This window comes from Geospiza fortis, unplaced genomic scaffold (assembly GCF_000277835.1).
Source record: "Geospiza fortis unplaced genomic scaffold, GeoFor_1.0 scaffold40, whole genome shotgun sequence".
NCBI lineage: Eukaryota > Metazoa > Chordata > Aves > Passeriformes > Thraupidae > Geospiza > Geospiza fortis.
Genome location: NW_005054297.1, coordinates 20,115,024 through 20,131,827, shown reverse-complemented (window position 1 = coordinate 20,131,827; position 16,804 = coordinate 20,115,024). Strand labels below are relative to the sequence as shown.

At 33.8% G+C, this 16,804-nt stretch overlaps 1 long non-coding RNA gene across 1 annotated transcript in view; it reads left to right on the top strand.

Annotated features, from left to right (window-relative positions):
- LOC115948875 overlaps nucleotides 1–16,804 on the top strand; it is a 558,433-nt gene that overhangs the window by 426,230 nt on the left and 115,399 nt on the right. Inside the window, exon 5 of the long non-coding RNA XR_004082643.1 lies at nucleotides 1,529–1,568. This is a non-coding gene — a long non-coding RNA (uncharacterized LOC115948875). The remainder of the gene's footprint in view (nucleotides 1–1,528; nucleotides 1,569–16,804) is intronic.

The following is a 16,804-nucleotide window of genomic DNA, read 5'->3' as shown; positions in this document are numbered from 1 at the left end:
GAAAAACAAAACAAAACAAAAAACCAAGAACAAAACAAACCCAATTCAAAACCCTAAACAAACTCCAAAGTGAAACTCATGGGAACATTCCCTGGCTTATTTTTCTCAATACCAAGGAAAATCTCTACAATGAAAAATGAAAATATGAAATAATAAAATAGCTTAATTATGCATGCTTCACAAAAAATGTGAAGCACATATGAAATTATAATTATTTGTTCTTTATAAGTAAGAAATTTTAAAAAATGTGTTACTGGTCTTAGCATTAGTTGATCAGGTGCCTTTACTTTTTTGCTTCAGAGCCCATAATTTGGATGTGATGGAACCTTGTGTATTTTTCTGGTTTTGTGGTGTTTAATAGATGAAGTTATTCTCCAATTAAATGAATATTTTCCAAAATGAGTTTCCAATCCCATAAATATGAAACAGTTGGAATAATAACACTCAGTGCTTGAGTTAGCTTTTCATTTATGGACTACTGAAGTATGTTGAAGTACACAGATCTTTATTTTTTGTGGAATTATGCTTAGATTCAAAAGGAAGTGCATGTTCACTTAAAAAAGTCTTGCTCAAGCAGTAAATTATTTTGGTCTCAGACAAGAAAGTGGGAATAGATGAAAAATGCAACTTTAATAAAATATTTCTAACAAGGCCTTTTAAAGTGGTTTATATAAAGCAGACAAATATTCACCCTTTCTAGAACTGATCTACTGCTGTTAAAATCATGAATATTTTTCTTTTGTATTTGCACTTTTTTTCTTTTTCCTATAAAAGTGGTGCAGAATCCACATTCACCTTGAGTGTAGAACTGAGACTTTCTATTACATATTCCCTGCCTGGATGTCACACAAGGGCCACTTAAGTCACTTCAGCACCAGTCAGAGATGTTCAGAAACACTTCTGAGTGCTTTAATTGTTCATCAAGACCTAACCCTTTGAACATTGCTTTAAGGCATATTGGCTCTGCTCTTGAGTCACTGAAGCAAAATTGGAGCATCTGGATGCAGTGTCAAAATAGCCCAGGGAGCTCCAGTGCAGCACCCAAGTGGATAATCGCAACACAGAAGACAAACACTGCATTAGCAATTGCCGGGAGGCTACAGTTCATCTTCTTCTGAAATACAATACAAGAAAAGTTAAAGGATGATACTTTTTTCTTTGTATCTTCTGTTGTGTGAACAAAGAATCAAGCTGTGTTTTGATGTTTTGTCAAGTGTTTGGCAGCAGTTTCAATTCTTGTTTGCCCTACTAATTCACTGATTTTTTTTTTTCCTTTGGACAAAGCAATGAATTTTTTTTACAGTTTATGCTGTGTTGGATATGTTAGTGCAAAAGAATGAATCCAGTCAATGATGTTGCCTTTGAATCAAAGTATTGAATCAAAGTAGAGGAAGAATAAGTATGATAATATTTTAGTTGCCTATTAGTACTATAACATCTAATTATGCTCTCTTTACTCATACTTAAAATTTTTATAATTCTGTGACCTATGTGAAATAATATTTTTTTGCTCTGTTTGCTTTCACAGATGGCAGCAAAACTGCATTCCATTGATTGAAAAGAGCATTGTAAGTAACTGTTTGTTTCCCCTATTGAATTAGGCATCGCATTTTATTTTTCTAAATCTACTAAATTTTTGTCTTGTGGATAAAACTGACTTCTTCCTTGAAAACTGGTGAACAATTAATACTCTGTGAGAGCCTGTGAGACATCTGGCATGTGGCTACAGATACAATTCCCAAGCCAGATTTCTTTTGCCATCGGCAAGAATAGTTTATGTAAGGCTTAGGCCAATGGGTCAGGAAATATAAATGCAGAAGCATGCTAAACACACCACCTGACATCAGGCTTTTCCTGGAACATGGTTAATCTGTAGTGCAGACCAGAATGAATACTGGAGTGCAAAACTGGGGCACAGCAGCATATATAGTCTGTTTCCTGACTTCTTGACTTTCTGACCATGCATCTAGGATTTTATTCATGTATGAGTAGAAGTGAAACTAAATACAATCAGAAGCATAAGACTGATTTGATGATCTACTATTTTTATTTGATTCAGATAATGCGTTCAGATTGTATTATATATATATATGCACATAGAACCTGAACATGCAGTAAAATAATTTGTTCAATGATATTAAAAAAAATCTCTGCTAAGCACTCTGCTTCACACTACTATTCAACTATTCACACTACTCTTCTAAATACATTAACAAAATATATTCCATTTGGAACATGTCAAGTAAATGGGTAACACTTTTTCTAGCATGTCTAGCTGCCATTAATTTAGTTAGTATTCATTGTAATTACACTCATCATAATGAATTAATTTAGTATTAATGTGAATATTATACAACTTTTTAGACAATCCATTATAATTCAGCAATAATTAATGTACATATTAAATGAAGTGTTACTACTTAGTGCTATGATAAAGCTGTGTTGTTTCATTTGAAAAGCTTTAGAGGAAGTTACGTTTAATCTCATTGGTATTCCATTTGTTGCCAGGAGATATTTTTCAATGGCAAAGGGCAATTATCCTTGGGAGACTTGTTAACTTTTCAGTGAGATTCCATGTTTGCACTTGTCTACTGATTCACTTATAAGATACTGGCATTTGAAGCAAGATATTTCATGGACACAATAATGCAAAAAACTCATTGAACTATCCTAAAAGCATGAAAAATTTCTGACATTTCAGACAGTATCCAATAAAAGATGCCAGAGTTTATAAGTGAAGTCCTGTAGCACTTACATTTTATGATTCATCTTCCCTTCTGCCCTCCAAGAGTAATCCACAACTGAGAAGCAAATATTTTAAATGTATCACACATAACAGGATTAGGTGCCTCAAAGGCATCCATGGCCACTTCAGGCAGCTGCCTAAAAGTAATGACCTGGGGAAACATAGCAAAAGAAGAATGCCCATATTGGATTAGGGTAAGATTTGTCTCGACAGCATCCTGTCTCTAGGCAGTGATTATAAATATATGCCCAGGGAAGGGTAAGAACTAGAAGTAGATTCCCCAGCCTCTAGTAGTTTTAGCTGATGAAATTTTATCAGATGTATGTGGTTTCTAAAGATCAAAATTTTGTTGTATTTTGGTTCCCTGTATCTACTCCCACAAACCTGTTCAAGTCTTAGAACAAGTATGAGTTGTATTGGTCTACTACCCTGTTCATTTTGTGCGTAAAGAACTTTTTGCTATTAGTGTTTTGAATGTGATTTCTTCTATCTTAATTTGTATCTACCTTGTATTGGATTTGATTGACCTGTAGTCAATCCATTCCCTTTATGCCACCAGTGATTTGTCAGCCTCATCTATATCCTTCTTTGGAGATGGTCTCTTCAAGAGAAGTATCCTACTCTGTGTAGAAGCTGTTCATCTTTCTTGCCCTGTTTTGGGTTTTGCATGCTATCCATTGCTTTCTAAGTGTGAGACATTCTTAGGTTTATACTATTTCAAAATCATTCCTTCAGCTTTTCCTTCTTAGTTTCTTGCTGAATACCAATAATGAATGGTTATGTAACTATGGGCTCATTTCTCCATGGTGACTGTCAACTTTAGGCCCACTATGTTAAAATTCCCACCTTCCCTCACCCTCTCTTGTGTACCGTTTTACATTTATTTGCAGAGCATTTATTCTGCCATTGTTTTGCTTGTCACTCAGGCTTGCAAGTACAGAATTTCTGGAATTCTACACTGTCTGTCCTTGCCCTGGCCAACCCAAATAACTCCAATCAGGGATATTTTTCAACAGCCCTCATCCCTCTTCCCAGATTACTTATGAATGTTGAACAGCAGAAAGGCCCCAGAAAGACTCTTTGAAAAAGTCCAGCAGCAATGTCTCGCAATTTCAGGAACTGGATCTTTCCTCTCTACTACTTTGCTTTTAAAGTCTGAGTTATAAATGTCTGCCTTCTTACCTGCTTACTTTTTATAATAGCCTTTGCTGAGAAACTCTAAGAAAAACCTTCTGCAAATCCAAGGTAGACTCCTACTGAGCAACTCCAGGCAACCAAATCACTCACATTCATGTGTCTATTGAATGAGAAAAAGTGCTTCAGTAGTTCTACAGAGGAATATTTTCCTTTAAAAAAGCCATCTTCACTTGTCCAAAATATAGCATATTTATCAAATGTCAAACTTGAGTTTTGTATTATAATTTATACTGACTTGACCAATATGGACTTCAGTATATTTAGGTCTGTCAAAAGACACTTTTTTAATATCTGCTTTTTTAACTTTACATTAAATTTTATTTTCACTGCAGTTACATCTTACAGTTCTCAATACCTTGGCAATTCTAACATTGCATTAGATGTGAGAGATAAATGCACCCTCACTTGTCAATAAGATGTATTATTTATGAATTTCTTATAGCTGTTTAGTGAATACTATCTTTCTAATAATTTGTTACTATTCACTTTCTCATCACTTCCTTTCTGCAAGCTGATGTTCCCACTGAGAGTTATTAGGATACATTATTACACAGCAAGCAAACTTTACCTGTAGTTTTACAAAGTATGTCAGTGTTGTGCTGATTAATAAGAGTTCGCCTTATCTATGAACTTCTGACTTTGTTTCTGCTGATATGTTTGACCTTGGGCTTAACCTATGCATGTCTCATTTCTGTTGAATTTTACAGATCACGTAGGCTGGGCATTCTTATTTATTATTTCACACTTAGGAAAAGAATTAAATTTTTCTATCAAGTAGTGGATTAATAAAACAAATGTTAATAGTTATGAAGTAACTATTATTATGAGAGAGAGAATTAGAAACTATTTGGGACCACCCTAGATATTTTTAAAAAGTTCTTTTATTACTTCAGAATAATAAAAAATATTAAAACAAATGGTTTTGTAAACTACCTTTTTTCAATTGATGTATTAATAAGGAATTCAATCTCTTTAGTTAAAGTAGACCAGCACAGTCACTGCAAGCACTGCCCCTTGTTGAACTCAACAGTTGTCACTTGTGAAGAGTTAATGAAATTTTTATCCTCTTTTTGTGTGGCAATCTTTTCTGTCTTTCCAGTGTCAAGGTATCCTTCTCCCTTTCTCAGGCAAAATCAATTCACCCAGTGGCTAGCTTCCTGCTTCTGCATAAAGGAGACTGCAGCATTAAACTTTAAGGAGTTCAAATCAGGTCTAATGATGCTCAAGTACATAATGTTTAAGTTAACATGTTCAAGGCTTGGTTTACTCAAGTAAACCAGGTAAGTCTGTTCTCAGTACAGCTTTTGCTATTGCTGTATACCTTCCAGGTTTCAGTGTCATCAAGATCTTTTCTGTTTAGATATGACCTTAGACCTCCTCTATGGAGGTCTACTAATTCTTTCCTACAGGCTAATGATACTTAGTTAAAAGTAGTCTCGTCTACCTTATCGTTATTCCATAACATGCCATTACAATATTTTTTTCATTAATTAATGATCCAAAGTATTTAGATCCAGTTACTGTTAGGGACTTATGACCCTGTTTGCAGACATAGTGAACTCCAATGTTTGAAATGAAAGGGAAGTGTTGACTCAAAATTGTTGTAGAGATACCATTACTAAGACATAGCGCTGGTCAATGTTTTCTAAAATGTTTAAACCTTTCATTCTGGTTTTCCTAAATAGATGGTACCCTATTTAAAACACTATTTTGTCCTTTCTTGTAGGGATGAATTCTGTTTCTGACTATCTTGACAAGTGGCAAAACGAAAAATTAAAGTTTCAATGACAATATTAACAGCATTCAATTTTTTTTGTTGAAAAAATGCCAATTTTTGGGAACAATTTAATGTATTATATTTCACACATACTTTGGGGGCATTCTCTATGTGGTTTGTACTAATGCTTACTTTGTGGTACACGCAAATAGATGTTGTCTAGGCTCACTTCTATGTTTCTGGTATGGACTAGCTGAGATTGATAATAAGAAGGCTTTTCTTTTTTATCTGATGTGTTAATTTGTATCTTTTCAGGCAATAATCTTTTTTTTAAGAGATACATGGTATTTGCTCATCTTGTTTCTGTACATTTGCAGATGTGGTGTCACTAGCATTTGTTCAATTGGTGCATTATTCCACTTTTGCGACCTTTTAAGTTCTATGTTCGTATTCACAGGTTTTCTTTTCATGACTGATACTGGTGTTTCCCTTTCTAAGTACCTTCATGGTGGCTGTTCTGGAGCTGTCCTTGGGGGAAATGGGATTAATTCAGTGGAGATTGGTCTCTCAGTGGTACATCTGGTTCTTCTTTTACAATAGAAAGATGGAGAAATGCCTATGCGTGAATGCTCATGAAGAGTATATGGAAATATATGAATTCAGCTCTTAATCCAACTAAAATATCTTTAAACTGTGGTAGTCTTGAATCAATTTAATTTAAAGGAATTCTGAGGAGCCAGGTTCTGACTGGGATCCCAGCAAGGAGGATCAGATTGCAAGTTGCATGTTGTGTGATCAGTGCTTGAGCATTCTTAGGAATTGTGTCCTATTGCTTTCACTTAAGCTTTGGTTTTCAAGATTAGGACCTATCTCAGTAAAGGAATTAAAAAATAATTGCCTAAAGACACACATTCTGAGAGATATGCAATATTCCACACTTCAGCCCAGAGCGCTTTTCTGTGGTATTGTTTAAGCTCTCAGAAAAATAGTATTTACAATGAGAACCTTTAACACCCTTTTACCATGTTTGCTGGCAGGCACTGATTTAATGCTAATGTGACAACTAAGATTTTAGTGAGAGACCTTTTAGTTCTCTAAGAGAAGTGTTGCACATTCTGAAAACCGGACAGATTTTTCTGGCCAGTGTCTCCTCACATTTGTGCCAGTAGGGATTTGCTGACTACCCAAATTATCTTTCACAGGATAGCACATGTCTATCTTATGCAGAAATGTTTATCATCCTTTTTGACATTTTTCTAAATAGTCATACTTTTTTAAAGAAATAAAACAGACTTTGTTGTTGTTAATAAATGGCTATGTAATGTTCCCCCCAAAAACTGCCAGACGTATAATGCAACACATCAATTTAGGATGAGCTTGCATTCTAGCAAATAAAATTATATTTCTTACAAAATATATTCACAATTGGCAGTAGAAACTTCTTGGGTGGAAAAAAAAGTGAAATTACAATATTAATATCAATAACATTTATAATGTTAGAACTACTGATATGTTAAAGTAAGCTCTGTTGTATTTCAACAACTGGATGAAGTGTGTTAGGTTGTTCTTTGTTTTTTGTTTGTTTGTTTTTTCAAGGAAGGCCTATTTCTGTATCTATACATATAAACTACATTGTTTAACCATACATGTGGTCAGACAGAAATTGTCTTTCACACCAGACCTCTACTTTTTATAGAGCTCATCCTAATAGAGATTTTCAGTTTTGTATTTTTGAAATGCATAACTGCACTTCTTTTATGCATTTGCCATTTCTTTAACCTATGTTGTAGTAGTTTCATGTGGCTATAATTGTATTAAAGGAAATATTGATGTAGAATCTGAGTGGAAGAAACTGGAAAAAGAAGAAATATAGTACAACTATATTCCTGACTTTATTGAACAAGAAATGTAGCTTTGCTTCTTGGTTTGTGTGTTCCAAAATACAGGTCATGTATTTGGCTCATAGGAGAATTTATTCGTAGTACTTTCTGGGGTTTGGGGGCAAAATTAAAAAATCTTTTCTATTTTCCACACTAGCCTTTAAATGCCTTACTTGAGTAAAGTGAACATCTGAACCTCTTTTATCGTACATCCAGCAATTATATTAATGTGTTTCTACTAAAAGTGATCAGTTCATTCTCATATTTAGTCAGTTATAGGGCCACAGAAGTATATGGAGCGCTATAGTTAAATATCCCTATATAGTTACAGGTAATTTTTTATTATGAATTAGAATCCATTTATATTTCCAAAGTTTTTGCACCCATAAGAAATGCAGATTAAATTTCCCGTTTGTATGAAAACTGATATTTAAAAGTCCTATTTGATTTCATCTTAAAATGGCATTTCAGTTAGGCAGTGATTTGTGCATTACTCTTTTATAATTTCGCAATGTTATGTTTTTCAGAAACAGTAAATAATTTTCTGGTTTACTATTTGAGTCAGAATAGAGAGATTATTTCTGCTATTTTCATCTTTATCTTCAATATTATATCTTTTAATTCCTAAGTGCTGTGTCTGTAGTCAGTTATCTTGAAAAGTGAGATAAAGGTGATAATAGTGAACCAAAACTACCATGTTTCCCATGTTTAGCGACTCTGCTGATTTTTCTGGTTTGGATTTTTAAGAACTGTTCATTGAGCTAAACATTTTTGATAGAGATGATGGTGGAAGTTATCCATTGATCTGGGAATGGCTATAGTTCTTTCCTGGTTTTTTCAGTTATGTTTCTCAACAGGAGAGACTGTGAGAGAAAGCATTTCATTTCATATCAAATTCCCCCATGATTAAACTCTTACAACAGTACTCACCAAATTCCCCCATTATGAAGTTATTACAGCACTACTAATTCAAGCCCCAGGTCATTATGAAACTGTTACTTTTGCCTTAATGAGATAATGTATCCTGAGCTATGAATACAGTAAAATTCCTACTACACCTTGCTTCCATTATCTGAAAGGCGTTTTTTTACACTTATATTTAGCTTATCTAGTATTGTGATATGGAAATTAAAAGATCTACCAGAATTTTTAATCTATTAAACAAATTCAGTGACTACAAATATAACCTAAAAGATACCACTGCTTCCTCAGGTTACCAGTATTCATACTTGCTTACTGTTTTTTTGTTTCAAGTGATGCATCTGCATGTGAAACTATTAGGATTCAGCTAAAACAGCTACTTCAGAGGTGTCAAATGCATGAGGTGTTATTCCGCCACTCCTTGTTTAATGCATAGTTGTGTGTTCAAGCATAGCCCTCATCCAGAAGTACTGTGGAGTGGAACCTACCCTGTGGAAACACTTAAAAATGTAAAACTACCCAGAGGTTTCAAGCTTGCAGCAGTTATCAGTCTTCAAAGCAGCCTCTGCCTCAGACTAGGGTACAAAACAAGTGGCTGGCAGTGCAGTATTGTTTTGATTTGAATCCTCCAGCTTTAGTTCATATTTTTTTCTTCTTTCTTATGTTAAGTAGAGGTATGTATGACATTTTTGCAGTAGAAAGAAAATAGCATTGAAAAACCTTCTTGCAGTCAGCTTTGCAAACCTCTCAGAAAACTCATTTCTGATGGACATCATCCTTTCATGCTTCCCTTGTTGAGACTGCTTTAAACAACAGTTTCATTTATATCCTGCAAACTTTCACACCAATTCATAACATAATTAAATTAGACCCAGAAGTTCACTAGCCAAGCTAAGCCTGTTTTCAGAACTATCAGAGGAAAAATAACATATTTCAAAGAAAGTTTACTGGCTTTATAACAATTTTTTCTAGAGAAAAAAACACACAAACCTCTTTCCAGTTAGCTTTGTATTTACAATGCTTCAAATAGGTTTTTTTAGTGAAACATATATGCCAACGACAAGCTGAACATTTCTTAAGAAACATGTACATATTTATGCAGTTAAAAAATTGAAATAACTTCTTCCATTTCCTGTATTGCCTTCTAAGCCAGCTGTAAGAAGATGAAAATAAAATGGATGAAATTTCTTGGTCATCACTAAAATACTTCCTTTTCTTCTGAGAGGCAGGAAGTCAACTAGGATTAACAGATGAGGGAGTTTCTGTTATATGTTATTAATACTATTCTATTGAATCATTAAAATGGGAGAGTAGTAAAGCAATAACTGACCACATAATCAAAGCAAAATTCCCCACTTTCTAAATTTGATTAATTCAGTGTAATTTCTTTTACAATAGAGTTACATTAAAACTTATGCAAAATATGTTGATAATAAGTTTGATAGAGAAAAAACTGTTTTCTGCATACTTCTCCCCTTTTTAAATGGTTCTAGATTCTGTTCACAATTCTGCTTAGTAATGGTAATAGAAAATACAAATACAATGGAAACTTATTTCTTACAGAGTTAAATACATATATAGTGGACACAGAAAATATCAAACTATTGTCTGAAATTTTTTTCCTGCCTCTTTCTAAAGATAGTTTACAGCAATTTGTGCTATAGTAATTTATGCCCAGAGATAACTAATTTGTAAAAGTTCCTTAAATGTTGCCAGTTCCAAAAAGTAACTTCTAATTTAATATTCTTTCCAGTGACATAAACCTGGTTCAAATGTTCCCGCTCTGCTATAGTAACTGAGATGTAACAATGCACATCACTGAGTGTACATCTACACAGAGAGTTCATTTTTAATTTTTATTAAGCCTATTCTCATTTACCTGCAAGGGTTTACTTGCATATATTTAACTCAATATATATCAGACCACATTTTTATTTAATGCCTTGTTAATTGTGAAGACACCTTGACTTTAATATTATGCTTTAAAATTAACTCTAGTGAACTGTGACTGAACATGATGTTATAGGGTATTAGGTATAATCTGGGAAAATGAGCACTTAATCTATATTATTTTGCCATTGCTGCAATGGATTGTTTGGGAATGAGTGCCGGTGTTATTACATTTGTTTACAATTTACATGCACAAACCATGTAGGTAAAAGGGAAAATACCAATATGTCTTATCATCTCAAATATATACTTAAGTTTCAATAGAAAAATTGAAGGGAGGTGATGAATTTTTGCATAAAACTTTAATTGCATGTAAATCTACTTGATCATCTGCTTTAAGAAATTTGCAGGCTGCATGCTAGAACAATTACTAGGCCCATCTAATCCTACAGATTCGTGTGGTTGTAGAGTAATCTCTACAAAGCCTATCACTGCCTATCAGTGACTTGAAAGTGTGATGCTCAGCAGGTTTTATTTGACCTTGGTTTTGACTTCCACATTTTTGTCTCATGTCCTTTCTTTTGTTTTCATCTTCAGCAGTAAAGGTCATTTGCAACAAATCGTTCCTGAGAGCACTAGCAAATTAATTTTATAAAGCATTGTGAGCACCAGTGCAAATCTCTGCCACTGCCAAACTCTGTAGAGATGCTAGTAGTTCATAATTTCTGATCTATATAACATCCAAATCTCTACAAAATACATTCCCTGGTTTACATTCTTCTTCATGCTTCACTCCTTTGCCTAATAACGTCAACATTACAGTTTTTTTAGTTTTGATCAATTAATTTACACTCCAAAACAAAATTTAGTAATCTGCATAAATCTAGATGCTTGTAAATTTATCACTATCAGTTCCTGATTCAGATGTGTTACAGTGTGCCCAAAAAACAACAACAAAATTTGTGAAAGGTATAAAGCACAAGTGTAAGGAGGAGTTGCTGAGGGAGCTGGGATTGTTTAGCTCAGTGGGGACCTTATCACTCTCTACAACTACCTGAAAAAAGGTGATTATGAGGTAGGAGTCAGTCTCTTCTCCCAAGTAACAAGGGATTGGACAAGAAATGGCCTCAAGTTGTCCCATGAAAAGTTTAGATTGGTACTAGAAAAAGCTTTTTCACCAAAACATTTTACAGCCATTGGAACAGGCTGCCCAGTGAAGTGGCAGAGTGACCATCCCTAGACGTATGTAAAAGATGTGTAGATGGGCTGCTTAGGGATCTGGTTTAGTTATGAGCTTGGCAGTGCTGGGTTAATGCTTAGATTTGGTGATTTTAGAGGTCTTTTCTAACTTAAATATTCTATGAATTGCTCATCATATGTATTATCATAGTACACATTTTTTGTTTTTTTTTTTAATATAGTGGAAACCAGCTATACAGAGACATTTTCAGTAAAATGTAAGACATAAACTGAAAATTTAATTAACAGGCCTGATGGAAAAGGGAGATATTTAAAATATACTTAGTTGCTGCAAGAAAAAATGCTCAGTCAAGAAAAAATGCTTCAAGTAAACAATTGTTACAAATAGCGATAACATATATTCTAGTTAGGGGTTAAGTCAAGCTTAGTACTTATATTCCCTTCTGCTTAAAACCAAACCTATGAGCCTAGTTCTGCTAACAGTGTGTCTTACTAGGGCACTCTTTAATGACCTCCTGTCCAAATGCTCTTGCTTCTCACTAGATTTGGATGCAGCTGAGGTAGATATTAATCATTTTCTTCCACCAGTGATTCTGGGCCAGCAGAAGAGCCATATGTCTATATGACATTAGAGGACTTATTTTCAGAGGGAAACCATGTTAAAAAATTGTTGTCTCTGTTCCACCACCATATGATTATGTGGCACTGGTGTGTTAACTGCAAGTGCAGTCCAGAGCGCAATGGTGTGGTTAACCCAATTCATGCTACTACATGCTGCTATTGTAAGTACTGTGCTACTTAAAGAAAATTGATAAGTGAATGCAAGTAGCAATTTAGAAAACAACTACTATGAAAAAGGAGTAAAATCATAGCTCCATTAAAGTAAACAGTGTAACTCCCACTAATTTTATCCCAAAGACTCAGCTGCTTGTGATCAACATTGGTTTATACTGTCTCAGAATAGTTTCTTTATAGCTCCTTGTGTTGCTGCCATTATTAGAAGAGGTGAAGCTTTTCTGTAACGCTATTTTTTTCATATATGTTGTAGTTTTTTGCTTAAATATACTGAATAGTAAGTAGTTTCTTCATTTTCAGATATTTGCATATAGTCTGAAGGAAAAGTACTACCACAACAATTATATTCAGTTCACTAATTATTTAAGAATTCAGTTGGAATTAATTGAGTCTCAGGGTATTGTTTTTATTTTATCCTCTTACTAAAAAAAAATTATAACATGACAGATTTGTAAAAGTTTTCTCTCAATATTTAGCTTTATCGGTATTAAGAAGTGTTTTAAAACTAGGGCCACTTTTGTCCTAGTATACACTATACACAGTTATGGATTTTCAGATAAAATGCTCCAGATAGAACTCTTTCTTGGTAGAGGAGCAGTTGTAATGTCATCTGCAGTGTTCCAAAATCCAATGGGAGATTGACCAAAAAATTTCTGTCTTTAAAAAATGTCATTGCAGTATAGATGCGTCTATCTGCATGTGCTCGGGTGCATGTGTGACAATCAGTGCTGCTGACTCATCTAAATGCAGTTAGAACTGTCAATTTTGCTTTGTTACAAAAGTTCTTCTCCTTAGCCTCCTGTGCTTTGCCTAGCATAGTTATTCATCTGCCTAGTTATTTATTCCTATCCCCAAATTCCAAATCAGCCTAGTCTGCTCCACCTCCACATGACTTCTGCCCTTATCCAGCTCAGCTACTCAGCCTACCATCAGTCTTCATGTCTGCCTGAAGTATGTCTAAATCCCCCCTCCCTTCTGTCACTTCCAGTTGTTTTGTGACCAGAGTGCTGCACCAGCCTGTCAGCTGAGTTGTCACCCTTCCTTTTACATTTGTTGTCTCTTCATGTGCAAAATGTCTGGGAGGAAGCTGAGCTACTGGTCCAGTAAAAAAGATAAAGTGAATACCCTATACTAAACTAACAGGTTTCACGGCTGTAAAATGGAATATGAGAAGTCTGACCTAGGACAAAGCCACACCTGCTTTCTACAATGGCTAAGATGGCAGCTGAATAGCTGGACAGAAAACTTACTCTCAGGCAGGTCTAAAATACATTAGATTACCTTAGCTTCCTTTCTGACACACTGAAATATTGTCATTTGTTTAAAAAAAAAAAAGTGGGGTGTCTTCATGGAAGATTTTTTTTCTACTGACGTGAATTAATAGGTCAGCTGTGAAGAGCAGTGATCTTGGCAAGAAATACTCAAAAATTTCTACTACCTAAAACCACTTTTAATTAATCTGCATGTTCAAAGCATCCTTAATTATTTCTTCCTGCTTCCCAGTGTGTAGGTTCTCATTTAAATCTATCAAAATATGTTCTTTATGGTTTTGGTACACTTAAATTCTTAAAATGCATGATCAACAATATCAGAAATGCACCGTGTTGTGGAAAAAAGGCTCAGTATGTAATAAAAATCACAACTCTTTCACAGGAGCTGCAGGAAAAAGAGAGGGCTGTCTGCAACTCTGCTTTATAATTTCCAAGCAGGATATAAACTTAAGTCCTGCAGAGTTGTTAAATCTCACTTACCTTGGTTATTATAGGGTATTAGAATAGTAGATGGCTGTACTTTCAGACATCCCCTGCAGGAAAATTCTTCTATTTCCTCTAAAAACTAAATACTTTGAAATTACAGGAAAATAATTCATATTAAGATAGAACTTTTTTTATTGCATCCTAATGTAATATATGGTTTATGCTGCTAGAGAATTTTCAGTCATTTGCAGATGCTGCTGGTTTGTGGTTGTTGTCATAGGTGGACTGGTTTTTTGCTGCCCTTGTATAAAAACCGTGAACATACAGAGAAGTCAGTAGGGAATACAGACAAATTCTGACTTGATAACTGATCCTTGCCTCTTTTTACCTCTTGGAGTAAAGGGAGTAAAGCATTGCATAATAAAGTTTAGTTTAGACTTTTGCCTTTTAGTGTAGCGTAAGTGACAATAGGAAAAAAACAGGAGGAACCCTTAAAGAAATGTAAAACAAAATCTAAAAATGAACTAGCAGCACTAATTGCAAAAAAAAAGTAAAAAAATCAAACACAACATACATCTAACTGTATAATTCTGATAACAAAAACATAGTTATCTCAGACTCTGGTGTGTCTGTTGGGACTGCTTCAATGCATCTGTTTTATTGTGTTTAAAATATTGTGTACAGAAATGTCTGAGCCTGCAGAGTTTACTTGTTTCTCAGAAGAAAGGCTCTGCAGGAGAGAGTTTCCATCCTGTGGAGCTTACAGACTCTGCAGGATCTTTTGCTCAATGACCCTAGTTTATCAACAATTCATTTGTGTGACTGAATCTTAAGTCTCCCAGAAAAACGAGTGTCAGATCATTAAGGCTGTACTGTCCTTGTTAGTAAGAATATATGATTGGTCAGAGGGATGCCAAAATGTCCTTTTCCAAAACACAGGAAAATAATAGAATTTGTTTTCAGTTTGGTTTACAACTAATTTATGAGATGTTTCTTTTCCAATGTCAAGAATAATTTATTGATGAGGTTTGCCAATTCTGAATATTTATATATTTTTTAATTCTCTTTGATAAAGAATTTGGTTTTATGCAATATGGGTTGAATTTGGATGTCAACTACACCTTAATAAGAAAAAAAAAAAGTGGAGAAATAGTATCTATATAGTTGTGCAATCATAATGATTTAGAAATTAAAAAAAAAATACAAAAAGAAATATCTAACTAATTAAATTAAGAGATTAACTAAACTAAGAGATTAATAAAACTAAGATATTTCTAACTAAGTAAATCAAATCTAATGAATTAAATGTTTAATGTATAAAAACTAGAGTCTAGAAAAAATTAGGAAACTAAAAAGGAAAGCTTTGTGGTAGAGGAAAAATCCCACCTTTTTTTTTATTTTTTTACTTTTGCATCCTATAGCATTTCTGGCAAATATGATGAAGATATTTTATTTAAAAGTTCTAAGATTTAAAATTTGTCTTTCCTCATATTAAAAAAGCAGTAAATTCTAGAAAAAAATAAGCTGTATAGGAATCTTTTGTGCCAAATATATATTAGAGCCATATATCTCAGAAGAAATAAATGATAAATTGACATCATACAGAATATCCAACTGCAACAAGATTTGAAAATACTCCATTTTCAGTGAATGAATGACCTGATGAGTGTGCCAATGTAATACTCAACATGTATAGTCAAAATAGTTCTGCAGCCAGTGTTATGTATTTGTTAATATGTAAATCAATTTATTTCACATTAAGTAACTTTGTGCAGAAATCATGAAACAGGCTTTGTTTGATTACAAATATATGAATGCAAATTCTGCTATTGTCATTTTGTCATACTAGAACTAAAGCCAAAAGAGAACTGATTCTATTCTAAAACTTGTTTAATTATTGGTACAATGAACACAAAGACAGTGACCTGGATAAATAATCAGGTTTTTAAATTCACCTATTCATATAAAATATTTGGAAGTAGAACAATCATATCACTATAGAAGCAACATAGGTACTCTCCAAAAAGATCTTACTGATACTCATGTACTTTCAGCTTGATGATGTAAATTCTGTTTTCCATGCTTTAGAAGATTGGCTTCAGCTTAGGAGTTCCAAGTTTAGATATTTCAAGAAATATTCATATTTAAAATTAAATGCATGAGAATTAAATTACTATAAATAAATAACCCTTTGCTTCTATTTGTAATAGTCATGTGCATATCTAGCTCAACCAACTTAAACTAAAATGCAAGCCTTCCAAAAATATGGTATTCTGAGATTAAGATGAGCAAAGGAGTATAGAAGATAAGTCTGTAGTGTAAAATTTCATCTATCATCTTGTCTTTGAAATGATAGAGAAGCAAGTTTTCAGAGATGCAATTTATTGCCCTTAACTGAATGATCATTGCATTTTTTATTCAGTGTTTTTTTTTTTCTCTTTACTTGCCCTACTTCATGTCATTTATTTGATTTGAACAATGTAATATAAATTAGAACATATGTGCTACTATATTTTCTGAACTTCTTTTTAAAAATTCTCATTTCTGACTTCTGCTCACTTTTTCCTTCTCCATTTCTTGGCATGCACTATTGCAAATACACTTTAAATGTCAATCAGCCTTTGCCTTTACATTCTTCTCTTCCTGTCTTTCACAAAAAAAAAAACCAGGACAGACTTTAGACTTGCTAGGAATAGCTCCTCAGTGTTTCTGTGACACAAAACAAGAGTTAGGGGAGGGTAATAACAGAATTATATTTTCT